Below are 24,581 nucleotides of genomic sequence, written 5' to 3' on the forward strand. Positions count from 1 at the left end.
ATTTATCCATTCTTATTTTCCGTCGACATGCAATTCGTTCGTATGTAGCTAGTCTGTCCATATTATCAATCCATCTTTTTTAATTTGTGGGAAATCATCAAGAAAGCGATTGCCCCACTGTAGCTGGAATGGTACGGTCCATTCTATCACCAACATGAGAAAGATCAAACCAACCCTCCCCATTTGGTTATGAAGGGGAATGGCATCTTCAGACGATGAGAATGGCTGGCTGTTACCATGGTCAAGTGTCCCTTGCTCAAGGGTCCCCAGATGTGAGTGGAAGGAAAATGATGACATCCACACCTTTCGAATGGAAGCAAGATAGTGTAGCTGCTGCTCTTTTGAAGATGTTTGGAGCCACCTTCAGTCAAAGAGTGTTTCAGTGCAACGGCTATTTGTTTCTGCTGCTGCAAATGTGGGTGTGCATCTGCCACAAGTTTCAGTGGCAGTCAGTAATTCACACCACAAAAGCGGCAGAAAGAGTGTGAGATAGAGTCTTTTTATGTGAGTGCAATTTTCCTGTTTATCATTTTTCAAGATGAAAAATAGGCATCTATTTGGCGTGATTCCAGAGCAATGGTCTTTAAATCATAATTATCCCCAAATTTTATAGAAAACATTATTGCTATTTTGTACAGCAAAGCTGCACATCACTAAGTAATTGGCAACAGATGTGGTCGGGTTATTTTCTTTCAAATCTGGTAAAAGATACTTTTTTAAAAAAGGAATTAATCCACTTCTAAAAGAAGCCTCCTTATCCACAATACTTAACAAAGCTACAGCTTTTCTCCTTAAACTTGTACATGGAGGATATATTTTCCTTTTGTGGCACTAATTGTCAATCAGTGTGGTGCAGCTCCGCCTCTTCCAACTGGCATTCATTCTCTCTTAGACATAATGGATGATCTGCCTGGGGGTCGGAGCTGAAATGCAAACACCTGCATTCGGATTCAGTGGATATCTATTTAGGGATACATTTGCCATTCTATCCAGTTGCTGGTGGGAAAGGGGAAGCTGTAGAAAGGGTAGTATAATGCAACAGCAGACACTAATTAATTTATCCCCCAAAGAGGGCCGCATTTGGGGTGAATTTTTTAGAGGAGCACTCAAAGCCATAAAAATGTCCATGGCAAATTTCTCTCCATATATCAGTACACTGAAGCAAAGCTATGTGGACTTCCCAAAAGCATCTGCTTGGCCAAAGTGAGTAACTGGATGCTGGACTAGATGCTGATCCATCACGGATCTTCTTAGGCCTGCAACCTAAGAAGTGGGCTTCAAAGTAAGGTATGTCCCATTGGATAGAGCCAGTCTGCTTACGTAGCAGCTTTTGATCCATTGGATAGTATTGGTACAATACACACACACACACACACACACACACACACTAATTCCTGGATGCCAAGATCCAATTTGGGGGCAAGTGCTCTTTAGTGAGAGAACTCCAGCTGAGATTTAAAGTCACAAAATATGTTGCAAAGTAAAGCGTGGAAATATAGACCTTTACAATATGCCCTTCCAAGGAAGTTCCAAAATTTCCCTGCTCCCCCAGCGTAGGAAAAGACTACACATTTGGTAAATTAAAAATTGGTTTACTTACAAAATATTCAAAAGTCCAGTTCATATGCTTTTCCACACATCAGTCAGAAAAGTTGCACAGGCAGTAAAACATAGCTTAATTACAAAGTGATAACAGAGTATTGGTAAAGGAACTCAAGAGTGGCTGGTGAGAGCCTCAATCCTTTTCACATGCTGAGCTTCTCAGGTAGGATAGTGAGGTTTGATTACCTATTTCTTCCCAAGGTAAGGAGAAGTGACATAGCTAAGCCTAGTAGCACAGCTTATTACACCTTCATGCATTAATTAGAATGTTGGTTATCATAGAATCATAGAGTTGGAAGAGACCACAAGGGCCATCGAGTCCAACCCCCTGCCAAGCAGGAAACACCATCAGAGCACTCCTGACATATGGTTGTCAAGCCTCTGCTTAAAGACCTCCAAAGAAGGAGACTCCACCACACTCCTTGGCAGCAAATTCCACTGTCGAACAGCTCTTACTGTCAGGAAGTTCTTCCTAATGTTTAGGTGGAATCTTCTTTCTTGTAGTTTGGATCCATTGCTGCGTGTCCGCTTCTCTGGAGCAGCAGAAAATAACCTTTCTCCCTCCTCTATGTGACATTCTTTTATATATTTGAACATGGCTATCATATCACCCCTTAACCTCTTCTTCTCCAGGCTAAACATGCCCAGCTCCCTTAGCCGTTCCTCATAAGGCATCGTTTCCAGGCCTTTGACCATTTTGGTTGCCCTCCTCTGGACACGTTTCAGTTTGTCAGTGTCCTTCTTGAACTGTGGTGCCCAGAACTGGACACAGTACTCCAGGTGAGGTCTGACCAGAGCAGAATACAGTGGCACTATTACTTCCCTTGATCTAGATGCTATACTCCTATTGATGCAGCCCAGAATTGCATTGGCTTTTTTAGCTGCCGCGTCACACTGTTGGCTCATGTCAAGTTTGTGGTCAACCAAGACTCCTAGATCCTTTTCACATCTACTGCTCTCAAGCCAGGTGTCACCCTTCTTGTATTTGTGCCTCTCATTTTTTTTACCCAAGTGCAATACTTTACATTTCTCCCTGTTAAAATTCATCTTGTTTGTTTTGGCCCAGTTCTCTAATCTGTCAAGGTCGTTTTGAAGTGAGATCCTGTCCTCTGGGGTGTTAGCCACCCCTCCCAGTTTGGTGTCATCTGCAAATTTGATCAGGATGCCCTTGAGTCCATCATCCAAGTCATTGATAAAGATGTTGAATAAGACCGGGCCCAAGACAGAACCCTGTGGCACCCCACTAGTCACTCTTCTCCAGGATGAAGAGGAACCATTGATGAGCACCATTTGGGTTCGGTCAGTCAGCCAGTTACAAATCCACTGAGTAGTAGCATAGTCAAGACCGCATTTTACCAGCTTCTTTACAAGAATATCATGGGGCACCTTGTCAAATGCCTTGCTAAAATCAAGGTAGGCTACATCCACTGCGTTCCCTTCATCTACCAGGCTTGTAATTCTGTCAAAAAACGAGATCAGGTTAGTCTGACATGACTTATTTTTCAGAAATCCATGCTGACTATTGGTGATCACAGCATTCCTTTCTAGGTGCTCACAGACTGTTTGCTTAATGATCTGCTCCAGAATCTTCCCTGGTATTGATGTCAGACTGACTGGGCGGTAATTATTTGGGTCCTCTCTTTCCCCTTCTTGAAAATAGGGACAACATTTGCCCTCCTCCAGTCTGCCGGGACTTCGCCTGTTCTCCAGGAATTCTCAAAGATGACTGCCAGTGGTTCTGAGATCACATCTGCCAGTTCTTTTAATACTCTTGGATGCAGTTCATCTGGCCCTGGAGACTTGAATACATCTAGACTAGCCAAGTATTCTTGTACTATCTCCTTAGTTATTCTGGGCTGTGTTTCCTTTGCTGAATCATTTGCTCCAAATTCTTCAGGTCGGGCATTGTTTTCTTTATCGGAGAAGACTGAGGCAAAGAAGGCATTGAGGAGTTCAGCCCTTTCTGTGTCCCCTGTTTGCATTTCACCATCTTCTCCTCTGAGTGACCCCACTGTTTCTTTGTTCTTCCTTTTGCTACGAACATACCCATAAAAGCCTTTTTTGTTGCTTTTAACCTCTCTAGCAAGCCTGAGTTCATTCTGTGCTTTAGCTTTTCTGACTTTGTGTCTACACGTGCTGGCTATTTGTTTGAATTCCTCTTTGGTGGTTTCCCCCCTTTTCCATTTTTTGTACACATCCTTTTTCAATCTTAACTCAGTTAAAAGTTATATGAGGCTGGTTATCCCATGGACAGCTCCTTTAACCTAAGAGTGCGGAGATCACTTCCTTTTCCACTGCAGCCCCCTAAATTCTTGCCTCCAATCTGTTCCAGAGGTTCAAATGTACCTCAGGAAGCTGTAGAGCATATCAGAGGAAATCTCCTCCCTTCCTATCCGAGGCATCTGCTGGAAATGGGGCAGCGGTACTGCATCTCTCCTACCCACTGTGTTCCGGGGGGGGGGCCTTAATCCTAGATAAGAATGCATAGAACAGCAACGCCAAAGTCTACTACAGCACAACTGTATGCATGCATACTCAGAGGAAAGTCTCTTTGTGTTCAGTGTGATTACCTCCCATTTAAGTATGCATATGATTGCCACCTTAATGTGCATTTGTGCATAGTGTTTGGACTTTTTTTAAAAAAGAGCCTTATGAGATCAATGAGTTTTTAATCAAACTGAAGGTGAATCTATCTCCTCAAGGGAGGTGCAGCTTTAAGTCTAACAATTTACCCATTTCCCCTTACAAAGACATTTGAGGTGCATTGGGATTTGTTTATTAAATTACAATTGGACCACATTGTCTTGGCCGGCTGCATTTCTCATTTAAAAATATCATAGGCCAGGTTCTAAGTTACTGTGTGTTCTGCCTGTTCTTGAAAGAGAAAAGGGGGGAGGGGCACTTGGATCAATTGTTCATAGTGGTGTGTTGCCCCAGGAGCTGCATTCATTCTTGTGTCAGGTGACTCACAAGTTTAGGCCTAAGGAATTTGTAGGCTAGTCAGAAGATGGAGTGGTAACCAATGACTTCAAGGTTATGAATGCAACACACTTCCCCAACCCCCCAAGACACAAATAGGTTCTGCTAAAATTATCTAATTAAAACAAACTCTCAGTCTTTCAAAGCCCATAATTTAACATCCTAAGCTACCTACATTTTGCTTTTCCCTGAAACCTGCAATACAAAGGGAAGGTGGGAGAATCCTGCAGAGGCAAGTTCATTTCCCCCCCCAGGCAGGACTCTCCTAAGCCTCCACTAGCTATATTGCAAAGCTCGGTCAGCAATCCCAGACTTCTGGGGGGCTTCAGAGAGAAAGCGATCAAAGTGAAGGAATTACTTCCTTCATTTCTACCAGCCTGCTGAAGTGTTGAAGAGTCTTACCTGAATCCCAGCCAGATGGAGAATCTATCACATCCCACGCACCATGTAACATTTGAATGCTCATTTGAGATAATTCTGTTAACTCCATGAAAATGCATGCAGTTGCCTACTGGGAAATGGGCAAAAGGAGGAAGAGGGAAAGCAAGAGCTCCCTCAAACTGAAAGGCGCTGAGCCACAATCTCTGCCGGAGCTTGCTGGTTAGTGGCCAGGTGTCAAATGAGATATCCTAGATACCACAGGGGTCATCCTTCCAGGTGTAGGTGCTGAGTTACCCAAAGAGGTGTATTTCTAAAGCCCCATGTTTATCCTGTTGACTACAGCCATCAAACAAAGGCTGTTTATTTATATTAATACTTGTGTTAGATGATGAAAAGTTGCAACAAAAAACTATGGAAGGGAAAATAAAGGGAAAGGGAAAGGGACCCCTGACCATTAGGTCCAGTCGTGACCGACTCTGGGGTTGTGGCACTCATCTCGCTTTACTGGCCGAGGGAGCCGGCGTACAGCTTCCAGGTCATGTGGCCAGCATGACTAAGCCGCTTCTGGCGAACCAGAGCAGTGCACGAAAACACCATTTACCTTCCTGCCAGAGCGGTTCCTATTTATCTACTTGCACTTTGACATGCTTTCAAACTGCTAGGTTGGCAGGAGCCGGGACTGAGCAACGGGAGCTGTGCTTATTCAAGGCTGCTAAGTTTGCACCCCCAACTTGTGCTCTTTCACCTCAGCTCAATCTGCTGACAATTGCGGGTGATAATTCTACAAAACAAGCTGCTATTAAGGGCATGAGAGCAGGCCTGGATAGTTAGTTGGCAGTCTGATCTGTGTCCCAAACTGTATACCAGGAAAACTCCAAGATGGCCAGCATGTTTACATTCTGTTCTCTGCAACTAGGAAAAAAGGAAGAGTTGTGGTGATGAAAATTAGTAGAGGTGACCATCCTACTAGCTGCATTTTGAACAGCCCCTTCATTATTTGCTGCTGACCTATCTCAGCATTTTCCTCGCAGTCACATAGGCTAGAAGGGCTTTTGAAATATGTTTCTTTATGATGCTTTGCTCTAATGACCAGGCTGACATGGACCTCGAGTAAATTGTTTCTGGCACAATCAATACAATGGTCTCTTTGTCCTGCAGCATATTTACGAGTATGCTGTCACAGCGTAGCTTTTTTTTTTTAAAAAAAAAGAAAAGTTATTCATTTATTCCCTTTGCTGACTTTGGGCATATAATAAAACAATTCAGTAAACATCCTTTACTGAGCTTCCTTTCTTGGAGACCTACCAAACTGATTTTGCAAAATAACTAAATCATCCTCTATTGCATATTAACAAAATGTCCATCGTTATGTATGTGTGTGAGTGTGTGTGTGTGGGGGGTGTTCAATGCACCTCTGTGCGCTTTGCACAGAGAGAGGCAATTTACATGCCTGTGAGGCTGCCATCTAGCTGAAGCTAGGCAGGTCTGGGTGGTCTGATCAGTGCCTGGATAGGTGACCACTATATGGTTTTAGTTCCATGATTGAATAAAGGTGAGATATAAGTTTAAGATAATAAATAAAACATATACACGTACAGGACTGGATCCAGAGGGCAGCAAGTGTGGAGATCAAAATATGCTCAAGAGTAGCAAAACCCCACTACTCCAGCAGTAATGCAGCCAAGGAGCTCAGAGGCACCATGGGAGATTTTTGGCCCATCTTCCAGGCTAAGGGGACTCATGGGGGACACATTCCCGAAGGACTACCCAAAACCTGAAACCACAGGACTTCCCTCTGTTGGGTTAATGTCACTGGAGAGGACAAGCCACTCTGTGTGTGTGTGTGTGTGTGTGTGTATGTGTGTGCGCGCGCGCGCAGTGGGTGGGTTTTGCTTCCACTGTGATGGTCTCCCAAAGCAGAGGTGCATCAAGGTCCCCTGTCTCCAGCATCACAGAGCTGCCCAATCAGCATGAAAACTGCACTTTTTAGCCTTCTCACAATTTGTGCTGATTAGAGCCAATGAGAGTGAAAGGAGGTGAGTCAGCCACTTCGGTTTGGCTCTAGGGTAATCCTGGAGAAGGCAGAGGGGGAGAAGCAGGGAGGAAGAGTTGTTTTGTATGTGCCAAAGCTAAGCATTTAGGAACGGTTAAAACACAGGTTGCTTCTGCTTTAAGAGAACATTCTGTTACATATAATAGAGCTTTAAGGAAAATACAATGTAAGTGACCGCAAAAGATATTGAAGCACCAGCAATCATTTGCCCATGTATGTGCACAGACAATAGATCTAGCTGAAAGACAATGCATTGAGATCTGCATTGATCATTGCAATGCAATGCATCTATTGTTATCATCATCATCATCATCATCATCATCATCTTATGATATTGCATATTGTATAATGTATAATCTTAGAAGGTTGTACCAATCAGGGGAAAGGAGAAGGCAGGGGTTAGAATCCTCTTCTTCTCTGTTCTAGCTGCCACCCCTAGACAGAGAAGTGAGAAGTGCTTCTCTGGTTAAACTCCAGAAGCTCTGATAAGAACTTAGGAGGCAAAGGGCACCAAAAACTTTTCACAGTTCTGCCCTAATGAGAGAAAGCTGCCTTCTCTCACTACCAGCAGTGCACAAAGCACTTGGCTATTACCTATGTGCCCCTTGAATAGCAACATCATGCTGTTAAACACCTGACTTTGTTTTTAACATCAATGTAAATATGGATGACAATACTTACTCAGTTCTGCAGAGGTTAAGACACTCCATTTTCATGTCAAAATGAAACATTTCTTCCTTAGAATAATTAAGGGTTCCCACCAAGTGATAGTAACACACTTATCTGTATTTACAAAAACATGGCATTTTAAAGGCAATTGCACTGAATAGTTAAAAGTATAATAAATCTTCCTTTGCTCAGGTATTCTCCACATGCACAAATTACACATTTTATCAGTATCTGCCAACATATAACTGCGGTCAGTTACACCCCCCCCCCCCCGTATAAATGCCAAGTGAAACACTGACTTGGATTTAAGGGCATGATTGCTCACTTTGAGGGCATGATTGCTCACTGACGGATTTTAGTCACTGTTTATTTTGTTATCTGGTTATTCATTTTGCCATGTGTGTGCTATCCCATAAGATAAACTTAACTGGAGAACATACAATAAATAATTTTTAAAATGCAAATTCAAAAACTACTGTATGGAATATTGTTGGTCACTATGCATTTAGACACCCAATATGATTACCACATTTTTCTAATGGTTCTTGAGATCAAGAGAGAAAAAATTCATCTGTGTTTGAATACAGCTCGATGTCATTTTGAATAAAGGTGATGGATTGAAGCTTTCAAAACTCCACTGATTTTAACCACTTATTTCAAAATTTCACTGTTTTTTTCTGGTTTGGGGAATTTTTGAGCAATGCTGGGAATGAGCAACACTGCTCTTAAAACATAAAACTACATCGTCAAAAAGTACACAGATATAAGAAAACAAAACTTACCACACTCTAGCCATGATGTAGTCTAACAACTTTATATTAATAGTGATTATATTATTCAACTACAGTGGTACCTCTGGTTGCGAATGGGATCCATTCTGGAGGCCTGTTCGCAACATGAAAAGAGTGTAACCCACAGCGGCGTGTCTGCGCATCACATCATTTTGCACATCTGCGCATGCGTGAGCGGCGAAACCCGGAAGTAACCCTTTCCGGTACTTCCGGGTCACCATGGGACATAACCTGAAAGAATGTAATGTGAAGCGGACGTAACATGAGGTATGACTGTACCTAATATGGAAGATTGCAATCCAAAAGAAGAATGGCTCATCAGGTGTTATGAGGCTGAGATTTAACTGATTGAGATGATGGGGTTTTGAGATTAAAGCAGAGTTAAAGCTGTCAAAGACAGTAAGTTTTGTCATTAGCTGTCAAAATATTCTTACAATAATTTTACAAGTTTTTCTGTGTAGTAGAGAATCCCTTATGAATGTAAATTAAGATACCCTCCGTTCTCGAGCAGAAATATCCAAGACTATTTTTGTTGCTTTAAAATTTGCTTTATTTACGGATTCACAAGCAAAGCACAGAGCCGGGCATCATCCCTAACTCTTCACCATGTTGGCTGAGACAAATGAGAGCTGGAATCCAGTAGCATCTGGAAGCAATTGTGAAAGCAGTTGGGCATTCACACTAGTTTCCCATAAATTCCTCAAGATTGCACACACAGTTTCAGCTAATGCTTCCTCTGCCTCTATTCAAACTGCAAACTGTTTTCTTCCCATTTTTCTGTCTTCTCTCCTCTGTTGAAATGGTTTTACTTGTGTCATGTTAGCAGAATTTATGGAAAGGTTGGGGGCGTGCCCCTCCAGCGGACATCACTCTCCCCCAGACTACCAAAATCAACACAATCACTCCTGCAGATATCCCCATAAAACACTTCATCACACAGTTTTTTCCCATCTCTATTCAAAAGGACCACTGCTGCACATTACCAAATGTAACAATTCATTGATAAATGTATCTATGTACTGGCTCAACGGGAAAATGTTAGAAAGTCATATAAAATCGCTCCAGTGTCCGATTTGCACCTTCCAACTTTGTTCTGTTCAGGAAGGAAATGGCCACAAAGGGGGCAGCCTGGGACATGAGCAGGGGCAGCCACAATCCGAGAAGCCTGAGACCAGTAATCAGCAGCTTCCTTGCCTGGGTGATAATCTCTGGCATCCTGGCCCCTGAGTGCCAGACAGGTAGCCATTCCAGAAACAATAGTAAACCTAACCTCAGTTTATTAGGATCTAGAATCATAGAATCATAGAGTTGGAAGCGGGCCGCATTTGGGGTGAATTTTTTAGAGGAGCACTCAAAGCCATAAAAATGTCCATGGCAAATTTCTCTCCATATATCAGTACACTGAAGCAAAGCTATGTGGACTTCCCAGAAGCATCTGCTTGGCCACAGTGAGTAACTGGATGCTGGACTAGATGCTGATCCATCACGGATCTTCTTAGGCCTGCAACCTAAGAAGTGGGCTTCAAAGTAAGGTATGTCCCATTGGATAGAGCCAGTCTGCTTACGTAGCAGCTTTTGATCCATTGGACAGTGTTGGTACAATACACACACACACACACACACACACACACACACTAATTCCTGGATGCCAAGATCCAATTTGGGGGCAAGTGCTCTTTAGTGAGAGAACTCCAGCTGAGATTTAAAGTCACAAAATATGTTGCAAAGTAAAGCGTGGAAATATAGACCTTTACAATATGCCCTTCCAAGGAAGTTCCAAAATTTCCCTACTCCCCCAGCGTAGGAAAAGACTACACATTTGGTAAATTAACAATTGGTTTACTTACAAAATATTCAAAGGTCCAGTTCATATGCTTTCCCACACATCAGTCAGAAAAGTTGCACAGGCAGTAAAACATAGCTTAATTACAAAGTGATAACAGAGTATTGGTATAGGAACTCAAGAGTGGCTGGTGAGAGCCTCAAACCTTTTCACATGCTGAGCTTCTCAGGTAGGATAGTGAGGTTTGATTACCTATTTCTTCCCAAGGTAAGGAGAAGTGACATAGCTAAGCCTAGTAGCACAGGTTATTACACCTTCATGCATTAATTAGAATGTTGGTTATCATAGAATCATAGAATCATAGAGTTGGAAGAGACCACAAGGGCCATCGAGTCCAACCCCCTGCCAAGCAGGAAACACCATCAGAGCACTCCTGACATATGGTTGTCAAGTCTCTGCTTAAAGACCTCCAAAGAAGGAGACTCCACCACACTCCTTGGCAGCAAATTCCACTGTCGAACAGCTCTTACTGTCAGGAAGTTCTTCCTAATGTTTAGGTGGAATCTTCTTTCTTGTAGTTTGGATCCATTGCTGCGTGTACGCTTCTCTGGAGCAGCAGAAAACAACCTTTCTCCCTCCTCTGTGTGACATCCTTTTATATATTTGAACATGGCTATCATATCACCCCTTCACCTCCTCTTCTCCAGGCTAAACATCTTGGTCAAGACAAAGGGGTGTGATTAACTTGACCAGAGAAGAGGGACATGTACATACTGTGGTACCTCTGGATATGAATGGGATCGTTCCGGAGCCCCATTTGCATCCTGAGTAGAACGTAACACGCGACTACACGAGTGTGCATGCATGGGTTACGTTTTGCCACTGCCGTGCATGCACATGACGTCATTTTGAGTGCATGTGCAAGCGGCGAAACCCAGAAGTAACACGTTCTGTTACTTCCAGGTCGCCGTGGAGCGTAACCTGAAAACGCTCAACCTGAAGCATATTCAACCCAAGGTATGACTGTACTACTCACCTCTTACTTAATGGGTGCGAAGTGGAGGTCAAGGGAAGGATGAAGGCAAACCTGATGTTCAGGTTTTTGCCAGAAAACCCTTTGCAGATTATGACACAGCTGTGATGTACTTATGATGTATGTATGATGCCTCACTAAGGGTGTTGTGGGTGAAATGGGAAACTTGTGAAAAAGGGAGCCATCCTTTGTTCTGGGCTTCTTCCTGCTTCTTCCTTGTGGTAGTTTGAAGCCTACAGCCTGCTGTTTTGCTCCTATATTCTTGGCTGGTATCTTTGTTTGGCAATCCAGGTGAGCCTGGAAGATTTTCCTGTAACAGTCATGTACTCTGAAAACATTGAAGAGAAATCCTCAGCTATCAGGAGAACATTCCCCAATATTTTGTGTTGAAGAACATTCTATCACTTGAGCCTCCACTAGAATTTGAAGTACTAAAACCCAGATATGGATTTATCATCTCAGTGAGAATTAGGCCAGAGAGATGGGTGAGAAAGTGTCAGTCAAGAGAAAGAGATGTCAATCTCTTGCAGGAAAACCAGCAAAACTTAGGCGGCAACTTAGAGTTGCCAAGGGATTTGTAGTGCAGTAGGTAACCCTTGGGGGGGGGCAGAGTCCGAATATTAACTACAGGCCTCTAGTCATTATAGAGTGATATTAAAAAACCAAAATCCTATATAAAGTGGTCAAGACATGGTTTTGGGGGGTCCCAGATTCTAAAATATGTACAAAGTGCAGCAGAAATGATACAGTAATCAGTGCGGGTGTAAACCTGTTTGAAATGGATTGAAATTTTCTTTCCCCATCATCTATAAGGTTCATCCTTACAACCACCAAAAATCAATGAGAATTACAGATGAATGAGAAGATGAAAATCTGTTCCAATGAGTCACCTTCCTGTTACACATTTCTTGCTGGCAGCAGAAGCTATGTGAGAGCTATCTTCTCTTCTAGTAGCATGTACTTGAATGAAGCTCAATTATGAACTAAACCAAGCTATACCCTTTGAATAAAGTCCCACCATGATAAGCCAAAACACTATGTAGCATCCACTCTCCCAAAAGTAATTCAGACAAGGAACACAACATCAATTTCTGTAAACGGCAGGTACTTTTGATATGGCTTGTCATGTACAGCTTGTCATGGTACCATCGCTATAAAACCATTCCTATAAAAACCTTGTCAAATGCAATAAATCATCAGGCCTTCTGCTTCCCAAACATCTTTTAATCTCATAAACTTGGAGCTCTTCTATGGAGTGCCTGGGTTATAAATGCATTTAAAGATAATAGGCAGCTTGTTGCATGCTCTGAGTTCCAAAAGAGAACAGATTTTAATGGGGCAAGGAAGAAAAACAAAGTTTTCTAATACCACCCATCCATCAAAACCCCCTCGCTGCTTAAGGGAAGCCATCAGGGCGTGTGTGAAAAACAGTTTATGGCTTGAAGGAAGTTCTGGTGGCATTCCCCCCCCCCCCCCCGTATAATCAGATTTTTCATCTCACTATGCAACATGCAGGAATTTTACTGTTCATCATCCATACATCAGAATCGTCTTCGTATCAAAAGGTAACTTCAAAATAGTCCCAAGGCACAAGAAAACAGGGATACAACCCAAGAATACAAAATGCAATCTATTTCATTTCATTGAGTATTAAGAGAACTCTTAGCTTTCCCCAGCTTAGATACCTAACATTACATTTTAAAAGCCTACATTCAGAGAAAATATGAAAGTGAGTGGGGTTTTTTTATCAATTAAAAAACAAAGTAGGAGATCATTGATGTCAAAGGCTGTGAGATAAGACAGTACAGTACACTTCGTCCTCTGAACAATATGAGGCAGTTGTTATATCTAGAGAGAAAGAGAGCATATAAAGAGACATTTTCAGAAGCTGCCTCTGTGATGTCATAGTTGTGTTTGATCAGCCAAAGCTCTCTGTAGCATCTAATCTACCAAAAGAGAATTCAGACAAGAAACACAGCCTCCGTTTTCTAAATAAATGGTAGCTATTTTTTATAAAACTACTCAGGTATATTTTGTTCATGCTAGATTAGCATTCTTAATGTTATTTTAGGCTTCTGTTCCTTAAACATGAGGAGGAAGTGTGCACAATCTAAACAGAAGGTAAGCCCAGGGCATAAACTTCAGGCATATGAGGAAAGCTAAAGCCACAAAAATCTTCAGTGAAGGGAAGTTAGGTTGAGACACGGAGACTGGCCCAAGGCCACCTGGTGAGTTTCATGGCAGAGAGGGGATTTAAAGCTAAGTGTCCTTGCTCATCACTTTAACCACTACACCACACTGAAAATGAAGCATTTCAACATCCCACTGAGTTCACTGGGAGAGCTGAACACATGGTTCACTCCCAAATACATTTGACTTACAAGTGCCTGACTCTGGCTGGATTGTTATCAGGGAGCCATAAGGATAAGCCATGAAACACAGGAACTCTAGATTTATCTAGGGAAAACCCAGCATTTTTCTTCCATGCAGATATTACATTGCAAAGCTATTATGCATTTGAGGGCGAGTAGCTTTATAGTAACTTTTTAAAAAGAGAGAGATAGCTTTATTATTATCTTCAGGAAACGTTCCGTGGCCTCTGCCCAATGCCATGAATGCCCACACGTGCCAACTGTTACTTGGCCAGCCTTACAGAGTGAAGGGCAATGTGCCAGTCATACAATTAACTTTCTACTCGCTAGTCCCAGAGCTCATAAACACCTTAGGCCTGCAGGCTCACACTGACTGTCAACACCACATACCGTAATTGTAAGCCAGCTTTATTAAGGGGCCAGACGAACTGAAAAGTATGTACTGCATTTAGTACTTTTCAGGGCTTCAGTCTTAATTAAAACCAAGTTTCTGCTGGCATGCACTCAGTGCTTTTTTTCTTTAAAAAATGTTTAGGAGTACTCTCATTTTCCTACTCATATTGAAATACTGCCCCTCAATGGGACCAAGCTTAGATTCATAAAATGTTTAGGGGTATGTGTACCCCTGCACCCCCCAGAAAAAAAGCACTGCATGCACTTACTTAAAAGACTGTCAAGCATTACCCATATAAGCAAAAGGTAAACAATCAATATTGACCCATCCCATTGTGTGTAGGGACGCGGGTGGCGCTGTGGGTTAAACCACAGAGCCTAGGACCTGCCGATCGAAAGGTCATAGAATCATAGAGTTGGAAGAGACCACAAGGGCCATCAAGTCCAACCCCCTGCCAAGCAGGAAACACCATTAGAGCTCTCCTGACATATGGTTGTCAAGCCTCTGCTTAAAGACCTCCAAAGAAGGAGACTCCACCACATTCCTTGGCAGCAAATTCCACTGTGAAACAGCCCTTACTGTCAGGAAGTTCTTCCTAATGTTTCGGTGGAATCTTCCTTCTTGTAGTTTGGATCCATTGCTCCGTGTCCGCTTCTCTGGAGCAGCAGAAAACAACCTTTCTGCCTCCTCTATGTGACATCCTTTTATATATTTGAACATAGCTATCATATCACCCCTTAACCTCCTCTTCTCCAGGCTAAACATGCCCAGCTCCCTTAGCCGTTCCTCATAAGGCATCGTTTCTATGCCTTTGACCATTTTGGTTGCCCTCCTCTGGACACATTCCAGTTTGTCAGTGTCCTTCTTGAACTGTGGTGCCCAGAACTGGACACAGTACTCCAGGTGAGGTCTGACCAGAGCAGAATACAGTGGCACTTTTACTTCCCTTGATCTAGATGCTATACAGCCCAGAATTGCATTGGCTTTTTTAGCTGCCGCATCACACTGTTGGCTCATGTCAAGTTTGTGGTCAACCAAGACTCCTAGATCCTTTTCACATGTACAGTGGTGCCTCGCAAGACAAAATTAATTCGTTCCGCAAGTCTTTTCGTGTTGCGAGTTTTTCGTCTTGCGAAGCACGGTTTCCCATAGGAATGCATTAAAAATCAATTAATGCGTTCCTATGGAAACCGCCTTCAGACCAGGTCCGGGGACAGTCTGTCCCTCAACCTCTTCTGAAGGCCGGCGGGGGGGCGAAAGTCTTTGCTTCCCCCCTGCCTGCCTTCCCGGGAGAGCGGAGAAACGCAGCACTGCATTTTTCCGCTCTCCCGGAAGGCAGGCGGGGGGAGCAAAGACTTTTGCCCCCCGCCAGCCTTCAGAAGAGGTCCTGGACCTCTTCTGAAGACGGGCGGGGGGCAAAGGTCTTTGCTCCCCCCCGCCTGCCTTCAAAAGCCGTCCGGAGGCTTTTAAATCACCCCGGGACAGTCCCGGGGCGATTTAAAAGCCCCCGGGAAGGCAGGCAGGGGGGACAAAGACTTTTGCCCCCCGCCCGCCTTCGGAAGAGGTCCTGGACCTCTTCTGAAGGCTGGCGGGGGTCAAAAGTCTTTGCTCCCCCCCGCCTGCCTTCAAAAGCCGTCCGGGGGCTTTTAAATCGCCCCGGGACAGTCCCAGCGCTGCGTTTCTCCGCTCTCCCGGGAAGGCAGGCAGGGGGGACAAAGACTTTTGCCCCCCGTCCGCCTTCGGAAGAGGTCCTGGACCTCTTCTGAAGGCCGGCGGGGGGCAAAAGTCTTTGTCCCCCCTGCCTGCCTTCCCGGGGGCTTTTAAATCGCCCCGGGACTGTCCCGGGGCGATTTAAAAGCCTCCGGACGGCTTTTGAAGGCGGGCGGGGGGCAAAAGTCTTTGCTCCCCCCCCCGTCTGCCTTCAAAAGCCGTCCGGGATAGCGGGAAGCGCTTCCCTGCTATCCCGAACTGCTTTTAAAATGCTGGTGGTGAGGAGCAAAGCCTTTCGCCCCCACCGGCTTTCCTGGACCTCTTCTGAAGGCCGGAGGGGGGGGGGAGGCTTTGCTCCCCACCGCTAGCATTTAAAAGAGGTCCCCAGAGATTTCCCTATGGGCTTTCTTCTTGCGAAGCAAGCCCATAGGGAAATTCGTTTTGCGAAGCGCCTCCAAAATGGAAAACCCTTTTTCGTCTTGCGAGGCGTTCATCTTGCGGGGCACCACTGTACTGCTCTCAAGCCAGGTGTCACCCATCTTGTATTTGTGCCTCTCATTTTTTTTGCCCAAGTGCAATACTTTACATTTCTCCCTGTTAAAATTCATCTTGTTTGTTTTGGCCCAGTTCTCTAATCTGTCAAGGTCGTTTTGAAGTGTGATCCTGTCCTCTGGGGTGTTAGCCACCCCTCCCAGTTTGGTGTCATCTGCAAATTTGATCAGAATGCCCTTGAGTCCATCATCCAAGTCGTTGATAAAGATGTTGAATAAGACCAGGCCCAAGACAGAACCCTGTGGCACCCCACTAGTCACTCTTCTCCAGGATGAAGAGGAACCATTGATGAGCACCATTTGGGTTCGGTCAGTCAGCCAGCTACAAATCCACTGAGTGGTAGCATAGTCAAGACCGCATTTTACCAGCTTCTTTACAAGAATATCATGGGGCACCTTGTCAAATGCCTTGCTAAAATCAAGGTAGGCTACATCCACTGCGTTCCCTTCATCTACCAGGCTTGTAATTCTGTCAAAAAACGAGATCAGGTTAGTCTGACATGACTTATTTTTCAGAAATCCATGCTGACTATTGGTGATCACAGCATTCCTTTCTAGGTGCTCACAGACTGTTTGCTTAATGATCTGCTCCAGAATCTTCCCTGGTATTGATGTCAGACTGACTGGGCGGTAATTATTTGGGTCCTCTCTTTCCCCTTCTTGAAAATAGGGACAACATTTGCCCCCCCTCCAGTCTGCCGGGACTTCGCCTGTTCTCCAGGAATTCTCAAAGATGACTGCCAGTGGTTCTGAGATCACATCTGCCAGTTCTTTTAATACTCTTGGATGCAGTTCATCTGGCCCTGGAGACTTGAATACATCTAAACTAGCCAAGTATTCGGCAGGTCGGCGGTTCGAATCCCCACGGCGGGGTGAGCTCCCGTCATTCTGTCCCAGCTCCTGCCTACCTAGCAGTTCAAAAGCACCCCTAAGTGCAAGTAGATAAATAGGGACCGCTTTCTAGTGGGAAGGTAAACGGCGTTTCCATGTGCGGCGCTGGTGCTGGCTCATCAGATGCAGCTTCGTCACGCTGGCCACGTGACCCGGAAGTGTCTTCGGACAGCGCCGGCTCCCGGCCTCTTGAGCGAGATGAGCGCGCAACCCTAGAGTCGGTCACGACTGGCCCTGATGGGCAGGGGTACCTTTACCTTTACTTATTGTTGGAGGGAGAACCCACACATATCCATTAAGTGTTGTTGTTTTTTTAAGTTAAAATATTCTAAGTTTTTGCTGGCATGGCCAGGGGCAGTTGAATCTGCTCCTTATAAAATATCATGTTAGGGAAAATATGTGGTGATGAAACATCATGGTATGTTTTCCATGTCTCCTGCTTACCCCAGAGTTTAAGCACAGCTTAGATGGTTTTCATTAGTGCCAGTTTCTCTGTTATTCTCAAGAACCAAGCCTAAGGCTCCTTCTAGGGTTGCCATATGTCCCCTTTTTCCAGGACACATCCTCTTTTTCCATGGGTAGTGATCTATAGTTAAAAGTAGAAGCCAGCAAATGTGTCCTCTTTTTTGCTCTCCAAAACATGGCAACTTTTTCGCTCTGCAAAACATGCCTACTTATTTTGCAAATGAAATGGGGAAGTCTGCAGCTTGGCCATGAGCCTAGTCAGCAATCCAGCAGCTGGTTGGTGGGAACTGCTGGAGTGCCTGCAGATTGACCTTTGGAGGCAGGCCTGGCTCTGGGGATTGCCCAGGGGGCAGGCCCCACCAGCCAATGGGCCTTGCATGGGGCCGCTTCCTGGGGAATAAATTGAGATGAACCCAGCAATCCTCTTCAGTTTTCTGTTGGATCTCCCACCCTCCCTCCTCTTTTCCACATGCTTTTCTTTCAGGCTAAGACCCTGCTATGGACGTTGTTATCTACTATATTTGGTGCTGGGCAGGAATTTTTTCACTTGGCAAATTGGCACTGGTCATTTGGTTTTTGCCTACCTCATAGCAATCATTGTGAGGTTAGGCATTGGGTAACCCTTGTTTGGGACCCGGATCAGGGCTTGCTGATCAGAAGGTCAGCAGTTTGAATCCCCGTAACGGGGTGAGCTCCTGTTGTTCAGTCCCAGCTCCTGCCAACCTAGCAGTTCGAAAGCACGTCAAAGTGCAAGTAGATAAATAGGTACCGCTCCGGCGGGAAGGTAAATGGCATTTCCATGTGCTGCTCTGGTTCGCCAGAAGCGGCTTAGTCATGCTGGCCTCATGACCTGGAAGCTGTACGCTGGCTCCCTCGGCCAATAAAGCGAGATGAGTGCCACAACCCCAGAGTCTGTCACAACTGGACCTAATGGTCAGGGGTCCCTTTACCTTTAAGCCTTGTTTGGCTGGAGGGGAGGTTGCAGCCTCGTCTGTCCCTCCTTGGTTAAGGGTATCCCATCAAAGGGATCTGTGAGGAGTTGCTTCTGTCTGAAATCCAGACGGGGCTAGGGCCATAGAACTCCAGCAAGAACCCCTTGGGGGTACCCCTATTTGATGTAAGAGGTGGGCAGGCAGGAGGAAGGTGACGGTAATATGGACCTAGATTCATGGTGGTGGCAAACAGGACACACCCCAGAAGAAAAAGCAAAGAAATAATGGGAAAAAATGGCAGATGGGGAACCGGAGCAAGCTAGCAGATGCTCTATTCCTGAACAAAGGCAGGACTCAGAAATCGGAGAAACAGTATAGCACACAGTGAACACTAAGTCACTAGAAAGCCGGGTAGAACCTTCTCCTTCTCCAAGGACCAGGTGATCCCTTCCTCTCTTAGAGCGGAAGGCAAAACAGAGACAGAAATATTCTGTTGCCGGCCACCATAGCCAGCAAGGCGGCATTTGGAAGCTGGGAAGTATGCAAGGGGTGGGCACTCTGAGCAACGTCTCGAGACTGAGGGGAGCACTAGCCTGTGAGTCATGACAGTGTCCAATAAAGCTGTGGCCTATTTGAACCCCAAATGTATATTCTGTTGTTGTGTATGTTTATTTTGTCATATAGGGGTCACTGGGTGTCACAGGGCCTTGGCACGCAAGGGGAGAAGTATGCATGCCAACTTTAAGGTCCTTGGAGGAAAGGTGAAATATAGCAGTAAGAATGGGTTCAGAAGGGGAGCAACTATGAAAGCAATGACTGCGGATGTGGGGGGGTACATGTAAGGTATGCATGTTAATTATGAGAATGACTTGATTAACAAGATCTCTTTCTAAGGTCTAAATCCTTTTCCATTATTGCATGTGAGCACCACATAATGCAATTAAGAGCTACAGAGCACAAGTTTTCTCCCATTGAAGAAATTAAGCTAATCCCTGATAGGACTTTTATCTTCTGTGACCAAGGCACAAATGTGGCAGGGGTCCCACACATTCAAAGAATGCACCTAGGGCGTGGTCGCAGCTCCACCCCAGACGTATTCTGACACCTGCGAGCACGCGAGGGAATGCACAGTGCAGACGTGCATCAGATTGTATTTATTTATATTTAGAAAAGCATTTCTCTATCGCCAAATCATAAAATATCAGGGCAGTGTATAAAATGCCACTTTGAACGTACACAATACAAATAGTAAAGTGACTGGCTAATCAATTTAAACAGCTTCAAAGGCCTGTCAGCATGCAAAACTAAATGCCGGACTTCTAGTGCTAGATGTCAAAGTCCCCCACTCCACCCCTCTAAGTGCATTCGTGGAATGTCTGGAAACCCAGCTCTGCTTTGGGAAAGGGCTTTTGTCAGCAAAGAATCACAGTGATTCCAAAGCTTTGGAGGCAGACAAAATGAGCATGTAAACTCGGCTCACCTTTACCTTTCTCCGCAGCAATTCAAAGAGGCACCAGCTTTGATTTACTTTCAGTGAAACTGGCTCTCAAAGTGTGTGCAGCTTTGAGGACGAGGATTGAATAAACCAAGGGAACTCCACTGAGGCTGATTTCATTCCTCCTCTGGGTCCTGCTACCAATTACGTTTCTTGTAAGATCTAGTCCTAACAATTTTTCTAAGCAAGCGAGTAATTTCACTTGCAGGAATATTGCCACTACATGAGCCATAGAGAAAGGAGCCAAGAGGGATAGAAGGAGGGATGTTTCATGGAAGAGAAAATCAGCCACACTCCTTTTTCCCAAGACTCCTCACTCCCCCTTACCACTTGAATGCTTTTTTCCTGTCTGGAGTGTGTCCATCAACTCTGATAATGTCTCTTGCCTACCTGGATGGAGGAAAATGAGGGGTGGGTATGTATAAATACCCAGGGATTTGCATGCCTGGAATGCGGGTAAAGAAGTGATTAGGGGATATTTTATAAAACAAGGTATAAGAATAAAAAGGGGAAAGTGAAAAGGAAAAAATAAAACTAATGGAAGAAATAAGGGAAAAAGAACAAATTAAACAATCAAATAATGAAACAATTAAAAAAGAAATTAGGTTATTACAGGCAGAATACATGTCCAAAATAGAACAGGAAGTAGAGTGGAATGTGAAAATGTGGAAGCAAAATAATTTTGAATTTGCAAACCCAAAAAATATTTGGCGTGGCAATTGAGAAAGAGGCAAAATCAAAGACAAATAAATAGAATAAAAATAGGAGAGAAAGTCATAGATGATCCAAAAGTAATAATGCAAAAATTCAAGAAATATTATAAAGACCTATATAAGAAAGATATACATGCAGAAATAGAAGTGGATAACTTCCTACATCAACAAAGAATCCCAGAAATAAACAAAGAAAAATTACAAATCCTAGACTCTTCAATAACAACATCAGAAATTAAAAATGCAATTAAAAAACTAAAATCAGGGAAAACACCCGGTCTTGATGGACTCCCAGCAGAATTCTATTTAAAAAAAAATGGAGGAAATTCTAATAGCTCCACTGGCTGAAATAAGGAATAATATTCTAAATAAAGGAAAAATCCCAGATACATGGAAAGCATACGTAACTTTAATACCAAAACCAGGAGGAGATCTGGAGCTACTATCCAATTACAGGCCAATATCGTTGTTAAACTGTGATTACAAACTTTTTGCCAATATATTGGCACAAAGGCTCAAAGAGGCCATTAAGGAAATAATACACCCAAATCAGTCAGGATTTGTCCCTGAAAGACAAATCTCGGCTAACACTAGAAATATTGTAGATATTATTGAATACTTAGAAGTTAAAAATGACAAAAAAGCTGCTCTCTTATTACTTGATGCAGAAAAAGCATTCAATAATGTTTCATGGTATTATATGAATAAACAACTCAAGGTTATGGGTCTAGGAACAAAATTTAGAAACGGAATAGAATCAATATACAAATATCAAAAGGCAAGGTTGATAATAAATGGAAATTTAACAGATAATATCACTAGAAGTAAAGGAACTAGACAGGAGTGCCCTCTGTCACCCCTGCTATTCATACTAGCTTTGGAACCGCTGCTGCATAATATTAGGAAAGAAGAGGGTATAAAAGGAATTACAATTGGAGACAAATCATATAAAATTAGAGCATTTGCTGATGACATAATAACAACAACACAGGAACCAAATCAAAGTATCCCAGCAGCCATCGACATAATCACAAAATATGGAAAGCTAATGGGCCTGAAGATAAATTACAAAAAACCGAAGTTATTGACCAAAAACTTAACACAAGAAGAGAAAACTGAATTATAGGAAAAAACAGGCTTGGAAAGTAAAATATCTTGGATTGTGGATCTCAAACAAAAACATAAATCATTATGAAGATAACTATATTTATACATGGAAGGAAATAAAGAAAGATATGGGGAAATGGACTAAATGACACCTCTCTCTTTTGGAAAGAATCTCGGCAATAAAAATGAACATCCTCCCCAAGATGATTTTTTTGTTTCAAACTCTTCCAATCTTGGGAGGAATGAAATGCTTGCAGGAGTGGAAAAAGGAGCTAGCCAGATTTGTCTGGAATGGCAATAAGCCGAGAATCAAACACCAGATATTAATAGACAAAAGGTGGATTTGGACTACAGGATTTGGAACTATACCATGCCGCAGCTGGACTAGTATGGTTAAAGAAATGGATTACACTAAAAGATACAGATGTATTAGATCTTGAGGGGCATGACAACCGGTTTGGGTGGCATGCCTATCTGGTATATGAAAAGGCGAAAGTACACAAAGGTTTCTTGGGCCATGTAGTAAGAAGATCACTCTATAAAATCTGGAGTAAATACAGAGGAATTTGGGAACCTAAGATACCTTTGTGGACGTGCCCAACAGAAGTGATAGCAGTCAAAAGGAAAAGCATGAAGGAAGACTGGCACACTTACAGGATGTTATTAGAACCAGACAAAGAAATGCCAATCCTAAAAAAATATGAGGATATTAAACACCATCTGTCAGGTTGGCTACAGTATTTCCATCTAAACCAAAAATTGAGCACAGATAAAAGAAAAGGTCTTGCCAAGGAAACTTCCGCCTTTGAAAAAGAGTTAATATATAATAAAGGAAAATATATTTAAAAAATGTACGAACAACTGTTGGAGTGAGAAGTGAAAGAGGAGCAGGTTAAAACATCTATGATAAAATGGGCACAGGACTTTGGATACAATATTAATATGGAACAGTGGGAAATGCTATAATTTATAATCATGTTATAATTTGAGGGAAAATACCATGAAGATGCTTTATCAATGGCATCACACCCCGGCAAAACTCGCCAAAATGTACAAGGGAAGTTCACCAATAACGCTGGCGTTGTAAAAAGGAAATAGGATCTTACTGCCATATGTGGTGGACTTGCATAAGCGAGTTTTGGAATAAAATATATGATGAATTTAAGAAATTATGTAAACTTACTTTTTAAAAAATGTTGTGGTTCTGGACTGTCAGGAGTTAACACCCCAGAAGCGTTCTTATCAACTGGGTGCACTGCCCACATGATCCGCGCTTTTTCCTTTGATCTGTACTCCGGAGGCTTCAGGTTGCCTTCTGCAGAAGCCTGGAGAGCGAGAGGGATCGGTGCGCACCCACCCCCCTCGCTCTTCAGGTTTCAAAGATAGCCGCCTGAAGCCTCCAGAGCGCAGTGGGAGCTAAGCTCCATTTCTACTGCCGCTTCACTGAAGTGGCGCTGTGCAGAGAGGGGGAGATTTTTTTTTTCTTGTTCTCCCCCTCTAAAACAAGGTGTGATCTATGGTCGGGTGCATCCTATATAGCGAAAAATAAGGTATATCAAAAGCTGGTGTTGTTTTTATGCCCTGTTTGAAAGCTGATATTGATGTGTATGTACTTGATGGTATGAAATGTGGGTTACTTTCTGTTTATGCTCTTGACAATGCTTGACAAGTGCAGTTTGGGAACCAGGTATGCACCATTTCCAAAGTTGGGGAGCAGTTAGTACAGGTACAAGGCCACGATGGGCTGTACATACTAGAAACAGGTGATGACACTTCTGAGGAAGCACAGTAAAAGTGTGCCAATGTCCCCACTCATGACCAGTGTATGCACTTATGGCATGGAAGATTTTCACACGCGAACTGGAGATACGTATGTAAACAGGTAGAGTGCGCTGAGGGCTGTAAAATGAAGGAGTGCCCTAAGTTTCTCGACTGTAGAGCTTGTAAAAAAAGCCAAAGTGTAGACCACCAATTACCCGAGGTCTCAAAGAGTGACCAAGAAAGCCTTTGAGCTTGTGCATGCAGATCTTTGTGGTCCGATGCCCTGGCTAGCTTGGGTAATTCCAGATACATTCTGTGTCTCACGGATGATTTCTCGAGGGTGGGATGGATTATCACACTCTGAGATGAAGGGCAAGCAGCCAAGGAGATCAAAGAGTGGGTAGTGGCAGTAGAACTGGAGTTTGACACCCGCGTCAAAGCGTTTCAGACAGACAGAGGGTCGGAGTTTATGGCCTCTAGTCTGCAAAACTTCTTCCATGCGAAGGGTATTAAGCACAGGAAGACAGTGCCTTATTCCCCGCAACAAAATGGAGTTGCGGAGTGCAGGAATCAAACCCTGCAAGAAGCCATGGAGGCGCTTCTGTTCAATTCAGGGCTGCCCAAATGCTATTGGGCCGAGGCTGTGAAGGCAGCATCGTTCACGCTGAACAGGACATATACCGTAATTCTGTGGTTGGGAACACGCCCTATTTCATGCTCCATGGAAGGAAACCCAAGGTGCACTACTTTCGTACCTTTGGGGCGGAGGCTTGGGTATTGATTCCCAAACAACAGCACAGGAAAGGTGGCCCTAGATCACGCAAAATGATTTTCTGTGGATACGAACCAGGGTCAAAAGCCTGGAGGTTTACGTATCCAAGTGGAGACGCTTAATTTTG

General features: G+C 43.7%; 3 long non-coding RNA genes across 4 annotated transcripts in view; 2 read left to right on the forward strand and 1 right to left on the reverse strand.

Moving 5' to 3' along the window:
• Positions 1 to 11,373, reverse strand: part of LOC309363457 — a 141,872-nt gene extending 130,499 nt beyond the window's left edge. For both annotated transcript variants that reach the window (XR_014165355.1, XR_014165356.1), the window contains exons 1-2: positions 11,295 to 11,373; positions 7,697 to 7,798 (exon numbers count right to left, since the gene is read on the reverse strand). This is a non-coding gene — a long non-coding RNA (uncharacterized lncRNA). The remainder of the gene's footprint in view (positions 1 to 7,696; positions 7,799 to 11,294) is intronic.
• LOC309363796 overlaps positions 1 to 24,581 on the forward strand; it is a 143,411-nt gene that overhangs the window by 74,069 nt on the left and 44,761 nt on the right. The window lies entirely within an intron of this gene.
• Positions 11,455 to 13,309, forward strand: LOC309353152. The gene is made up of 2 exons (XR_014161729.1): positions 11,455 to 11,582; positions 12,105 to 13,309. It is a non-coding gene; the product is annotated as an uncharacterized lncRNA (long non-coding RNA).

This window comes from Podarcis melisellensis, assembly GCF_964234715.1.
Source record: "Podarcis melisellensis genome assembly, chromosome: 1".
Lineage (NCBI taxonomy): Eukaryota > Metazoa > Chordata > Lepidosauria > Squamata > Lacertidae > Podarcis > Podarcis melisellensis.